At 39.5% G+C, this 14,009-nt stretch overlaps 1 protein-coding gene across 2 annotated transcripts in view; it reads right to left on the bottom strand.

Moving 5' to 3' along the window:
* The window catches only part of LOC147179783 (uncharacterized), a 54,096-nt gene extending 41,694 nt beyond the window's left edge, over nucleotides 1–12,402 (bottom strand). The window contains exon 1 of one of the 2 annotated variants that reach the window (XM_086069863.1): nucleotides 12,057–12,402. The gene's annotated coding sequence lies outside the window, so the exon portion shown is untranslated. The remainder of the gene's footprint in view (nucleotides 1–12,056) is intronic. The other variant, XM_086069864.1, reaches the window with a different exon arrangement.
* Nucleotides 12,403–14,009: the final 1,607 nt, after the last annotated feature.

Raw genomic sequence — 14,009 nt, 5'->3', positions numbered from 1 at the left:
GAGGTGCAAATCTACAAGGTGTCATGGGAGTGAAGTACTAAATAAAGACTTTTTTTTGTTTTTGTTTAGGGGCACCAAGAAATCTCCACCCCAGTTGTGTCACTTTGCTGTGCGACTTAACAGAATCTGCTTCCTCCGAAAATAGCTCAGCGCCCCTCTGAAGCGGGCTTCTTGGCTCACCACTGTGATTGACAGTTATGGTAGCGTGCAGGAGGGGGAAATGGGGGGGGGGGGGAAGCCACAATATCCACACTGTGACAAGACTACCAAGTGACTGCAGCATCTGGAGATTCACTTTGTGTGATGTTGCTGCCGCGCTGCCTGCTGAAAGATAGGCGGACAAATGGATGCGACTGCGGGGGTTGGAAGATCACACGTGACGCGTATGACACTTCACCTGACACGCCAGATGGCTTGTTTCACAAAACCATGACTCGTTCGTTCCACAGAGCCATAAGAGCTACTTGAAGCTGTTTACAAAAAAAGGGGCAACTGGGGGACTGAAACGTTATATATTATAATATTAAAATATAATATTTTAAGAATCGAATTCCATCCATTGTTCATATAATCGAATCAAAAACATTTAGTATTTCTGACTGAGTGTGCATTGCTTTAAAAGGCGTGGCATGGCTTGGTGAGTGACATGGGTGTCAACGAATGGGAGTAAGTTAGCTTTTAGTTTTTTTGTTGAGTTACTCGGCGTGAGTTGTGGGTGCTTATTACGTGTTTGTTAACTTCTGTTCAATAAAGTGATTGAAAGTGCACTGGTGGCTAAAACCAGCGGTGGCCATTACAATACACGCTAACTAGCGATGGTAGGTAGGCTTAAGCTATATTGTCTAACTGTCCTGTGTCAACCGTTGAGTCCTTCAAGACATAAAATAATCATTAGTAGCAGATATTTATTTATTTATTCATGTATTTATTTATGTTTGCTTTCTGTGTTCAAGTAGTGTTAATTTCGTTAACAAAACCTAAACGGAAATATTTTCGTTAACACGTGTAGACTAAACTAAAATCCCCCATTTAATAAACAATAACTGGGACTAAATCAGTATGCATTTTCATTTGCTAATGAAGAAAAAATAAAAATGTCATCCACTTAATAAAGACTGCACTAAAATCTATGGACATTTTAGTTCATGAAACTGGACTAAAACTGAGACTAAATTTAAAAAAATGGTATAAACACTAGTTGCAAGCCAAACTTTATTAGGTGATCAGCAAGGTTATTTGAGTTAACGAAAACTAACAAAAAAATAAAAACGAAAATAAATAAATAAGCAAATTCAGTAACAAAATAAAATAAAAACTACAATGTTTTTTTTTTTAATGAAAACCAACAAACTAAATTTTATGTTTACAAAACTAGCTAAAACTAACTATAATTACAGCGAAAATATCCTTCGTTTTCGTCTTTGGTATTTAATTTAATGTATTAGCCATTTTAAATGTGATTTTAAGTAGATTTCTTTAGATATGAACCGGAATAAGGACATTTGAAAGTGATGTCATCTCGCAGCAGCCAATATAGAAAAGCACCTTCAGATGACGTCACTCCTAAGCGACAATTTTGCATGCTTGACTTTTGCCTCCAAAGGCTCGACTCGCCTGCTTTTTCATTTAAACTCCGCCGAAAATGCAACGCTCGGTAAAAAAATGTGTTACTTTTTTCATTTTACCATGGTGTTTATTAAATATTGAGCACAAGTAATACACTTTTTTATTTTAAATGAAAACTAATACTGAAGCTAACTAAAATGAAACTAAAGTTACGCTTTTTTTTTTAAATAAATAAAATCAAATAAAACTAACAAAAACTAACATAACCGCCCTGAAAACTAATTAAAACTAACACAAAAAAAAAAAAAATTTTAATACAATAAAAATTCCAAAACTATAATAACCCTGGATCACTTCTGTTCATGTGACTTTTGTGCTATGATTTACCTGTAACCAACTATTTCCCGCCTGCTGTGCATCATACAAAACATCATATGAAAAAAAACAAAAAACGAACCAGACCATGCAGAGAACATATAGAGTGTGACGCAAGTCCTCACGGGGAGTGTAGATATGAAATGCTGTAAAGCGTCTTCAAGCGGATGTTTTGATCGGCTGTGAACTCGTCCTTGAAGACGGAGGCAGCCTCTGGGGTGGAGTTCACTTGATGTGATCCCACTTTCAGCAAGACACTCGCATTAAGCAGCGCATCTAAAAGCCGGCAGATTCTCTTACTAAACCAATCGATAGAGAAGCTGCTTCTCTGGGGGGAGACCTCGACTCCACCCTTCCGCGACTTTCGGCATCCCCGCACTCGAAGAAGAGGTGGATGCTTTTCACCGCCCAAGTGGTAGCAGGTGCAAAAAGTCCTCTGAGAGAGAACAAACCGCCTGTTAATGAATAAATAAACACGACAGTCAGCATGAACGCTCCGCTGTCCTCTTCATCAAGTGACCGTCAGTGGAATCGATAAGCAGGACCCGTCTGCAAAGGTGGGCTCGCCCGCCTGCTGCTGCTGCTGCTGCTGAGACATGTAGACGAACATGCGCCTCATTAATGTTAACAGCAGAGCTGCTACCAAACCAGGGCAAAACTTGCAAATGAATTCAAATGGCAGAGCAGGCCAACTTATTTTGCTAGCCAACATATCCCGCCCTCCTGTCGGCGAGCCTGATTAATTACTTCACCTCCTCATACTGAAACACGTTGCGCTCAACTATGTGTCCAAACAGTAGAAATCGGGGTTAAAATAGTTAGGGACTTTTTATTTCCTTTTGAGTTTTTTTATTTTTTTATTTTGTTAGCTTTAACTTATTCACTGCCATTGACGGTTATAGACGTCAAATATTCATTTGAACTATTTCTATTAGTTAAACATTTTTTTCCACTTTTGTTAACAAGAGTATAAAAAACCTAGAATTTTTTTATTGTACATTTAGAACAGATATAAAAAAAATTAGAAAGTTAAAGTTAAAATTAAAAGAGTTAACTCGTGAAGTCATGTTATTAATTACGATGAAAAATTCGAATCGCCTGACGCTCCTAACTTTTAATAACCTTTTTTTTTATTGCGTCAGGCAATTACAATTTTTAATTGTAATTCATTGCATGACTTCAATAATTAAGTCACGATTAACCATACATTTTATATCTGTTCTAAATGTACAATAAATAAAAAAATCTAGGTTTTCATACTCTTGTTAACAAAAGTGGAAAAAATGTTAAGCTAATAGAAATAGTTCAAATTAATTTTTGACGTCAATAGCTGTCAATGGCAGTGAATGAGTTAAAGGTGTAGTCCCAAAGATTTGTTTCGGCCGGTCCGGGACGTTTCTAGGCCGAGACTCAATTTTCTTCCTTCCAGCCAAGCCACGACGGCAAGCTACTATCAGTGCATATGCAAATTTCGCTGTGCGAACGCCAGCTCCTGATTGGTGGACTGTTTCCGCTGACGTGTTAGGAGTTTAAGTCATGTGTCTTGTCTAGTCTGCATATGCAAATTAGGCTGTGTGAACGCGCGCTCCTGATTGGTGAGCTGGTTTCACGCTCGTTCATGGTTGGCTGCTTTCTCGAGCGTCAGTTTTGAATGTTGTGTTTACAAACAGCAACGGAAAAACTTTGGACCATGACTTAAATTAGTTTTATTTTATTTTATTTTTTTAATGATTTGTTTGAATTAGTTTTGTCTTTTTAAAATGTTGTGTACTATTTAGCGAGCAATAACGCTCCTGTACTGTTGCAGATCAGATTGATTGTAAGAGTTTTAGATTTATAAAGTATAAAAAAATTAAATAAAGTCATTATAATTTGTCTTAAGTACATGTTTTGCTGTTTCTGGCTCTTTTTGGTAACTGACCCAGGAACATTGACAGGAACATCATTGACAAAGATGAAAACAAAAGGACATTTTCGTTTTAATTATAGTGAGTTTTGCAAACGTTGTTGTTATTTTTTTGTTTTAGCATTCCGTTAACAAAATCCCAATTTTTTTGGTTTTTTTTGTTTTGGTCACTCAAATAACCATGGTGGAAATTGAGAATTGTAGTGCAGTAGCACAGTAAAATGTGCAGATTGACGTATTTCTATTTTGCCCTTTATCACCTCAAGTGACAAACCGAACATAGAAAAAGAGCCAAAAACAAAGGTGTATTTAAGCTTCTGTGCTGAAAAGCAGCCGGAAGGCACCGTTGCCCTATATAAACAAGAATATTTAAATCCTTCCAAATTGGAGTCGGTAAACTCACAAATGTGCGGCAACTCGGAGTGCACCCCCTCTCTATGCGCCGAACATGAAGTCATATCCCAGATTCACTGCAATTGCTTTTATTTCCAGCAGCACTGAATCTTGTATTGCACAAGGGAGGTGATCGATGCGACTCGTGCACAAACAAACGAGCAAATGAAAAGACCACAAGTATAAAATGACGCCAAGACGTTTGCTTTGTTGGGATTCCTTTTCTCGCATCAGATTACCTGATGATGTCTTGGCTTCTTCTGCATTACAAGATAAGCCTACAGCACAGCATGCCAGCACTAGAGTGGGAATAAAATGGAATTCCATGGTACAAATTGCTCAGAAAAATGTTCAAAAACCTACAAAGCACTCTCCCGAGTGAAAAGTGGGCCAAGTCTTGCAGAGGCTACCCAAACGCAAATGTACAAGGTAGAACAATAGCAATGAATTCAATTATTAATTAATTTTAAGTAGGCTAATGTGTGTTCTTCCCGCAATGTCTAACCATAAATCTTACCAAGCACCGCACAACAACAAATACAACTTGCAACGTATAGCAAATAGCCATTTTAATCTCCAAACCAGTGAAACCACCCCTCTGAACACAGAATGGAGTGGTCCCCTCCAATTTGCCACCAGCTGAAACGTGGCCTCACTCTTTGGCAGCCCCGAGGTAGCAAAAGATAAGGCAAGACCGACAACTCGATATTCACGAGGTGACACAAAGCCAACGCAAAAACGGCACAGCTCGTCACGTCGAATCAATCGCACGTAGGCCGTCTTTCAAACAGGAAGGTCTGACGCGGCCAGACAATGGATGCGTAAGCCGCACACACCGGTGGACAGGACGCAAATGATAAGCCTTTCGATAATGTCATACGATCTTTCCAAGAACAGCTGTCCCGCTGCTGCAGCCGCTGGATCGCCATGACAGCAGATCATAACAATTGACACTTTCCCCCGGCTCACGTGCTCGACTGATGCAAATACATTCGCCGCGAGGCCATGTGTGTGACTGTCAAGGTGTTATCCATTGAATTACAAATTGACCCACTTTGGTTGATGTTGTAATTATTTCTTTACTTATTTGTATTTAACTTGTATTTATCTAAGTAAGGCAATTGAGGACAGATTCTCATTTGCAATGCCAGCAGAGTAAAAGAAAGGAAAATAAAAAAATAAAAAACAAATACATAAGACAAAAAAAGTTATAATGTGATATAGTTATTTATTACATACATATATTATACATATTTATTATTTAAATAATATAGCATAATACAAGGCTCTTTTTTCCCCCTTTGCGGTAAATCAAAATGACTTCTTTTATGGAGCAACTATCTAATTTTGTGTAGTTTTTTATTTTATTTTATTTTTTTGCAGGTTAATCCAGGGACCTAAAGTAAGGGTTTTATTAAACAATAAAAATATGTCAATATAACAAATTAGCAGCTGTTTTCCCTTTTTTTTTTAAAAAATAGAGAATCAACCGTTTTTTATTTCTTAATTGCACATGTACAGCAGCAAATGGTATTTTCTTGTCTTGACGAAAAGATAGATTCTTCGTTTTTTTAGCAATCAAAAAAAGAGAAAAAGAGAACATTTGTTGTACAGACCTCAAAAATCAAAGTCAAAACTCAGCACTATTGTGATGGCAGCATGTTATATCACGTCTAGCTTGAGTATCTCAAGTGTAAAAGGAATTTTTCCAATTTATTTAATCATGATTTCCCTGGCAAGGGCTTCTCGCTGGCAGAAGCACTGACCTAAATTTAGTCAGCCTAACTGCATAGTTGCCCAAATCTTATTTGAACATTTTTAGAACCAAAAAATAAACAACAACAAATTACACAAACAAACAAAAATCTTGACGAATTATGACCTGGATGACTGCAGATCTACACAGGCATGAAAAAAAAAGAGGGAAAAAAGGGAGAGAAAAAAAGAAAACACGTTGGCTTTTTTATTTTTTATTCCTGGTGTGAAATTAAGTTAAAGCTGCAATATGGAACTTTTTCCCCCCCAAAAATAACTTTACAATAAACTTTTTATTTCACCATTTATGACTGAAATGCCTTCTAATTAGTAGATTAACACCTTAGCTGTTCACAATGGGTACTCCTGTGCAAACCTCTGGCCAATAGTTTTCAGACTGGATTCGGGTTAGAATTTCCCGCGCCCTGTCTGCGGATGTGACGTAATGTGCGTGGTGCGTATGTGAAGAACAGTATGTGCAGTTTAATTTTTCGTCAGCAGGTGGCAGTAGCAATTCAAAATGGAATATTCTACGTTCAGTAGCTTTAAAAATGAACTTGGGCATGTATGCTATTAGGCTTAACGATTCTGAACCAAAATTTTAATATCTGTTTCATGAAATTGTACTCATTTATTTCCAGCATTCTATTGCCTAATTTCCCTTCATTTTATAGCGTTTCTCTTCGCTGCTCTACTTCCAATTCATATTTGTGGATGTTGTCGTATTTTTGGAACATCCGATTTACAGCCTCAATGTGCTACCATGTCAATCGAATCTGCCCAGGATCAGGAGTGCCAGCCAATGTACAGCAACTGAAACAATATTAGAAATGGGACTGTTGGTTGTCCCAAGGCCAGCTTGCTGGCCCTCGATGACATCAGCCTTTTTCCGTCCTCTGATTGGTTGGTCAGAGCACAACATGTTTCGTCAAACTTGGACTGGCAAAACTCGTCTGTAGCGATTTATTAATCAGCATCACTGGTGGTATGGGAAGTGTAATGTGTTTTATTCAAATATTTTATGTTTTTGACACATTATTAGACAAATATTGATTGTGAATTGCTCCAGATGATGACACAGTGGTGTGCTGTCACTTGATTGTGACAAAGTCGTATTAAGAAATGGATCAAGTTGATTAAATCCCCTGAAGGCCCAGTTACGGCTACTAGTACAAACAATTGTGCTTTTAATACATTATTTTCATTTTATTTCCCTTGTGTCTTTATCCACTATATTTATGTTCGCTATACTAGACTGCTCCAACGCTCCAGGCTAACTCGTGCAAAAGAATAAGATCTTGCCCAGTGTGACACTATCTAAGATCATGACACACGTAGTGAATGTTTAGTGGCCAAAGTTAATATCTATTCTCCTTGTTTCTTCACTTGGTTTCTGTTCAGCATGAATAATTGAGAGCGTTTCTTGCAGACATGATTCCGTTGCCTCTTGGTCTCCACATCTATAGCATTAAAAGTTGGCCCGTCTAACGACTGCACTAACAGTTCTGGCTAGGACACGCCTGTCTGACTGATATTATACCACATTGATATGGATAAGTAGCCTGCAAGCTTCTTTTTTTTTTGTGTGCTACTTTTGTTGTATAGTTGTAGATGTACTGTATAGTAAGTACGGTTATTACCCTGCAACAGGCTTGGGGAGTAACGGAATACATGTACCGCCGTTATGTAATCAGATTGCACTTCTTTTTTTTTTAACTGTATTCCATTAGTTACAGGAAAAAACATGTAATCAGAATACAGGTACATTTATAAAAAATGGGGATTACTTCGAGGGAAAACAATTTCTACGATGAGAGAGAGTGCGAAAGAGGGTGAGACAGAGACAGAGAGAGAGAGCGCGCATGCACGCTCGCGCCAGTGGGACCGTTGCTACATGTCGGGGAGGTGGGAACGAACGATCTGACTAGTCGCGTCCTCCACACGCGGGCAGTTTGAAAAAGCGTCACGGACGGGAGGAGGAAATAGCGACCGGTATTCAGTGGAATTTACTCGCAGCAAAAGTTTGGGCTGAGGGTCCAGCGGCATGCTACGCGCTGTAGCTTCTTGCTAGCTAGCCCGCTAGCCTGCAACCATAATGTGAGTTACACCTTCCAAACAAATCTTCCTCCCACCAATTCACTATTTAAACATCATACACAACATATACACGGATAAACTTGTGACTGGGATAAAAGTTCATTTTGCAGTTGATGTCACACATCGTCATCCTCATTGGATGACTATCTAGCTATCTAGCTAGCTATCTAGCTAGCTAGCTAGCTATCAAACTGTGAGGTGTGGTTGCTTTCAGTGACAGTTCAAAAACAGCATATGGCCTTCAATCAATCAATCAATCAATTAATCAATCAATAGCCTACATGCTTTTTAATTACACAAGGATTTTTGCTATTTGTAGTCTGCCCGGGTCCCTCCCACCCGCAAATAGCAGGGGCACATTGTATAGTATATTGTGGGGATATTTATTTTTATTTTGTCTACATGAGCATACTCAATATTGGAGTAATCCAAAAGTAATCCAGTTACATTACTTTAATATTATTGTACTTGGATTACATTACTAACTAAATTTTTTAGCAGGTAATTTGTAACTGTAATGGATTACATTTTAAAAGTAACCCTCCCAACCCTGCCCTGCAATCAAATTTGTGTTTTTGCTGTGGCGTATTCTTCATGAGCAACGTTACTTTTTGGTGGCGAAAGTCCATTCAAAATGGCACGCGGGAGAGATGATAGTTTGTTTCCTTCAGCATTTAAGAAACACATAGCTATTAAAACCCCAGCAGCTGACGGCACTGGAAGCATTTTTTTTTTTTTTTAAAGACGTGTGTCAAGATCACGGACGTATATATGAATGGACTAACAATGCCGCTTACTCTCGCAAGAAGTGAAGCCACCGGTGGTAAGGGTGACCAGACATCCCGTTTTGGCCAGGGACAGTCCTGGTTTTGAGCCTAGGGTCCAGCTGATTTCGCCAACCTCGTAGTTTTGTCCCGCTACTACGCAGGTCCCGTTCCGGCGTCCCGTTTTTTGTCAATCACACAGTTGTCATAGCGATTAATACAATAAACCCTTTAAAAGGAAATGTAACTGCTAAGTTAGTTCCTATTTACTTCCAAATTCCTGTTTGCGTTGTCATTTTTATCTGCATCGGACTTGGGACGAATTTACGTAGCAGACGGTGACCGGAACTAGAACTTCCTGCTTTTGCATCTAAGAATCATGGGAAATGTAGTCCCACTATTCACTGCAGTCGCGAGATACCAAGATAGCATTTAGCATTAGCGACTGATGTACATGTTGGCCGTCTTTTGCACCGAATATTTCCAGGCTAGGTCATTGCAGCACTATTAAAACCACAAATCTAATGGTGGACTAAGATGTGATCAAATGCTTATCTTACATAATTTCCTAAGTATCATAAAATTTTACACTATATGGCTAGCTATAGCTATAAGTTATATTCAGAAACCAGAGTACTGTTTTTCTCTTTTAAAAAAAACACATTGCATAATGATTTGTTATTTTGGGGAGGCTGGAATGTATTAATGGCATTTCCATTCATTTCATGGAGGAATGATGATTTGAGATACGAACAAATCAAATTCATACATCAGCTAGCTATAGGAAAGTGATGCTATATACATGCAGGGGCAGGCAATTAAAGTTGTGTGCAACTCGAACCCGCATACTTTATCTACGAGATGAAGACAGAAGCGCATCACGTGGGAGAAAGGAGCACTCCGGTTCTTGTCGCCTCGGGTGCAACAGCGGCAGGGATTGTTCTCTCTGGCCTGTGGGGAGCATCTGACTGTTCCCTAACCCCCGGCAGAAGGCTGACTCTGCCCTCGCCCGCCTGCGCAAAGGGTGGGTGTGCTGCACGCTGTGAACATCATTGCCCGGGATTCCTGGCAGGGGCTGCAGCTTCATAGCTTATGTGAAAGACGTCATTCCTGACATTGGTCATCGGAGGGGGGGGGCAACCATCGTGCTTCGGTCAACATAAAACGCTGGAATGAGGTGCACCAGACGACGCGAGATTTTTTAAGGCTTCAAAATATCACTTGACAATATTGTGCTTAAAAATAGAGTTTCACAATTAAGTGAGTCAATGTGCTGCGATGCTCGTTTTGTTACTGTGCGTTAGCATCAAGCGAGTGGACTTTCATACGCGCCACCATTTAGAATTCGTATTTAAAATGTTTGCTAACAGTGCGAGTGACAGCTTGCATCTCGCCGCTGCTTCATTAAGTCAAAACAAATAGATTATGGTATTGTAATGCCGCTCCCATATGGGCAAGGAGAGGCGCAGTTACAGATGCACTTCAAACACACAAAATGAGAACACTCGCACCGAGTTACTGTCGGCCACATTTCATGCCCAGACGCTCACATGTAGACTAACTAGCTCCGACGCTTGATGTCACTCATTAGGCCACACCTCTTAAAGGCGCACACCCAACACAGCGATATTACATTACATGCAGTAATGTACACTAGACTTCATAAAACCGCATTAACTTCCTTTTGTTTTGCCCAATGTGAATGTCAAATTTATCAAGTTTTAACGTGAAACTTATGTTAAAAAGGGAAATTTACCACATAACGTCAAATGGATGTTACTGTGTTATAATAAAACAATAAAATGTGGAATTGAAGACATCATGTGAATTGCAAAATTTACTACATTGTAGGGGTGTACCTCGTACCTGGCGATTCGATTCGTATGACGATTCATAGGTCACGATTCCATTCGATGCCGATTAATCCAGATACGAATCTAAAAATAGATTTTTGCGATTTTTTATTTTTTTTTACTCAAATTTAGAAAATACTAATCAGTAAAGTTGTACATGTATACTGTCAGATTTGTATGAAAATGTATTTATTTATCTGAAAATTCAGGTTGCAGTCTGTTTCATGTTTGAACAGCACTGAAATAAAATATTAAGGCTTAATGTTAAATTAATATATACATTATTCTATGCTTAATGTGTGAATTCTAACCCTAAAACGTTTTGTTGAATATTCCCATCAAAAATTGATGTTTAAAAATCGATTCGGCAGCATATCGAATCGATTCGAGAATTGCGCGCTGTAATATCGCGATATATTGCAGAATCTATTTTTTCTAACACCCTTACTACATTGTAATGTGGAATTGAAGACATTGTGATGTGAAATTGATTACGCTATAACGTGAAACTCGTTACGTTATAATGTGAAATTGCCGGCATTCTTACGGGAAATTCACTACATTATAAGTTCGTGAAATTGATTATAATATGAAATTTTGCATGCCATAATGTGACATTGAATACATCACATGAATCTGATGATGTGAAATTTAAGACATAATGTGAAATTGATCGCGTCGGTTGGAACATAAAATTGACAGCGCTCAATGGCGTCCACTCGACAATGCGTGCATACCCATATAAAGTTTGGTGTTGAAAAGTCCATGGAAATGACATTCAGAGGTCATTTTTGTCCTTTCTGTCCCGCTCATAGGAAGCAAGTGCAGTTTGTGAGTCTGACTGGTGCTCCTCTCTGATCACCATGTAAGGCAACCCACGCCCTGTGGGCCATGAGCGGATTAGCGATGAGTGTGTGTGAGATAGGAGGCCCTCCTCACAAAGGCGTTATTAATTAGGCTCGTGTCACGTGACGCCGGCCACTCACTGATATGCGGCACACGCTGACTTTGATCAAAAGTTTTCTCGCCAAGCTTTATCACATCTCGCGCTGCAATCCTCTGCATGATGTAAAATCGCCGTGCGTGCAATGCGCCCGGGGGAGGCGCCAGAGGGGAGGGGTGGAAAAGGAAAGTGGAGTGGGAGGGGGGGGGGGGGGGGTTAAGGGTGCACCATTTTCAAATTGGTCAGGCAACTTTCACACATGGCTGACCAAACGGCTGCGCTGCACTTTAACCAAGAAGCGATTGTTTGATTGATCCCAGGGAGGGGGCGAGTCGTTTAAAAACAGTCCACGCGTCATTAGCGCGGACAAGCAGAAGGGGGGGAACACATTGAAGGGTACTCACTCACTCGACCTGCCGGTGCTTTAGAGGAGCATCTTCGTCTCTCGCAGCCAGCTTCTGGGATGACTTCTCCCGGGACGACGCGCCTTGAACATCGCTATCCTTCCTGGACTGGCTCCAAACCTCCTTTAGCGACTCTCAGCGCTCATTTTTGATTGCCGTCACCACGCAAGACGAAAGCTACTACGTTAGCACGCGCAATAGCCCGATTTGAATCCTTTTTATGTTTTTTTTTTTTGTGCCTCGCAATTGCCTGTCTGTGCGTGCAGCAGACAAGTGACAGCGGCTATTTGAAGGGATGCTGACGCGGAAGCTGAGGGGCTCGCCTCCTTCCTCCCTGCTCAGCCTCCATCAGTCTGACAGCAGCACGTGACGACGAGCGGCAACAACCGCGCTTCGCTTCCGGGCACAGATTTCAAAATAAATCTTTGGCGTGGGACAAATATTAAGAGCTAGGCCAAGAGCCAGAATGTCTTATTTACTTTTAAATTAGCAGCAAGACATAAAAAAATAAAATAAAAGTTTCATTAGATAATCAATCAGAATTCATAGCATAAACAAGTCCAAGCTTATTCATAATTTAAATACAAAACTAATTTTTGGTTTGTTTGTTATTATTTTACCCCAATTGTTCATGCAAAAAGCTTTTTGGAAGTCTATTCCCAAAAATCATTTTTAGTGCCGTAAATTATGCGCAGATTGAAGTGAGGCTGACTGCTTGCTGTCATTACCATCTCAGGCAAGTAATTGAACAGGAATTATTATTATTTTTTTATGAATTCAGAAAGCAAATACTCTAATCATAATATATTAGATATAGCACATATTAGACAACTATGAAACATAATTTCAAGTCATTATTTGTTTCCTTTTTTTCACTCCCTGGCACGTCCTCACTGCCCTTCAGTTCTGGGTTTGAGTCTCTTATGCAAGCATGGGGAGAACATGCGATCTTCACACAGGAAGGCCCGGAGTCCAGATATAAACCCGCGAGTTTTGAACTGTGAGGTGGATATGCTCAGCTAACCAGACATCTACTCTGCCACCTTATTATTGTTCTGTACACACAATTGTGAAATCTGTCCTTATTGCATGGAGTTCACATGTTCTCCCCAGAAAAGGAAGGAACAAACCCCAATCTTGAATACAAATGGAGTCACAACTGCTAACTTTTATTTTGACAGAAATCAACTGATATCCTGCGGTTTCCTCCATTTTTGTTTTGACTTGACAGCACTGGAGGAATCCATTCACTTAAAGTCAGCCTCACTCACGCGGGCCTCCAAGTGGTCCTAGTGAGGTATTACAGCGACTGCTGCCGGAGCTGCTGAAAAGCATGATGTCATTATTAACTCAGAGAATACTGGAGGGGAGCGGGCCTCTGCCAAGGCGCTATATATACTACATGTAATACACACTCCTTTGCAATGATGATGGTGGCGGTGACAACTTCTGATTGTTGATCCCTTTTGGAGTCCTCTACTTATTTTCAGAATGAAAATAGACGATACTCTGCTTTTTAAGTCTTTTATGCGCTGCCACAATCTGCATATATTTTGGCCTATATGTACAAAGTAGGTGACTGCCTACATAGATTACCTATATATACAAAGTAGATAACTACACCCTCTTTCTGAATAGTTCCCACTTAAATTTGTATGGCGTGATGAGTCAATGGATTTGCAAATGTATGTTAAAAGTATTTCTAGATCATAAGTTATTTTTTTGTATACTAAACGGTACATGCAGTGGTCACCAGCCTTTTTAAAACTGAGAGTTAATGTGAATGACTACCAGTTTCTGAAATAACATTTCTCAAATTGCCGTTAATAATATTAATACTATTAAAATGAATGATTAGGAATATTAATATGCAACCCTTGATTTCTATAAACCTATACTATTGTTTACATTTTCAAATGATCACTTGCAGCAATCACAATATCACATCACTGG

The sequence above is a fragment of the Leptonotus elevatus genome, chromosome 2 (genome assembly GCF_054856555.1).
Source record: "Leptonotus elevatus isolate MCC_2025b chromosome 2, RoL_Lele_1.0, whole genome shotgun sequence".
Taxonomy (NCBI): domain Eukaryota; kingdom Metazoa; phylum Chordata; class Actinopteri; order Syngnathiformes; family Syngnathidae; genus Leptonotus; species Leptonotus elevatus.
The sequence above is the reverse complement of the archived record's forward strand: the minus strand, read 5'-3'. Positions and strand labels throughout refer to the sequence as shown.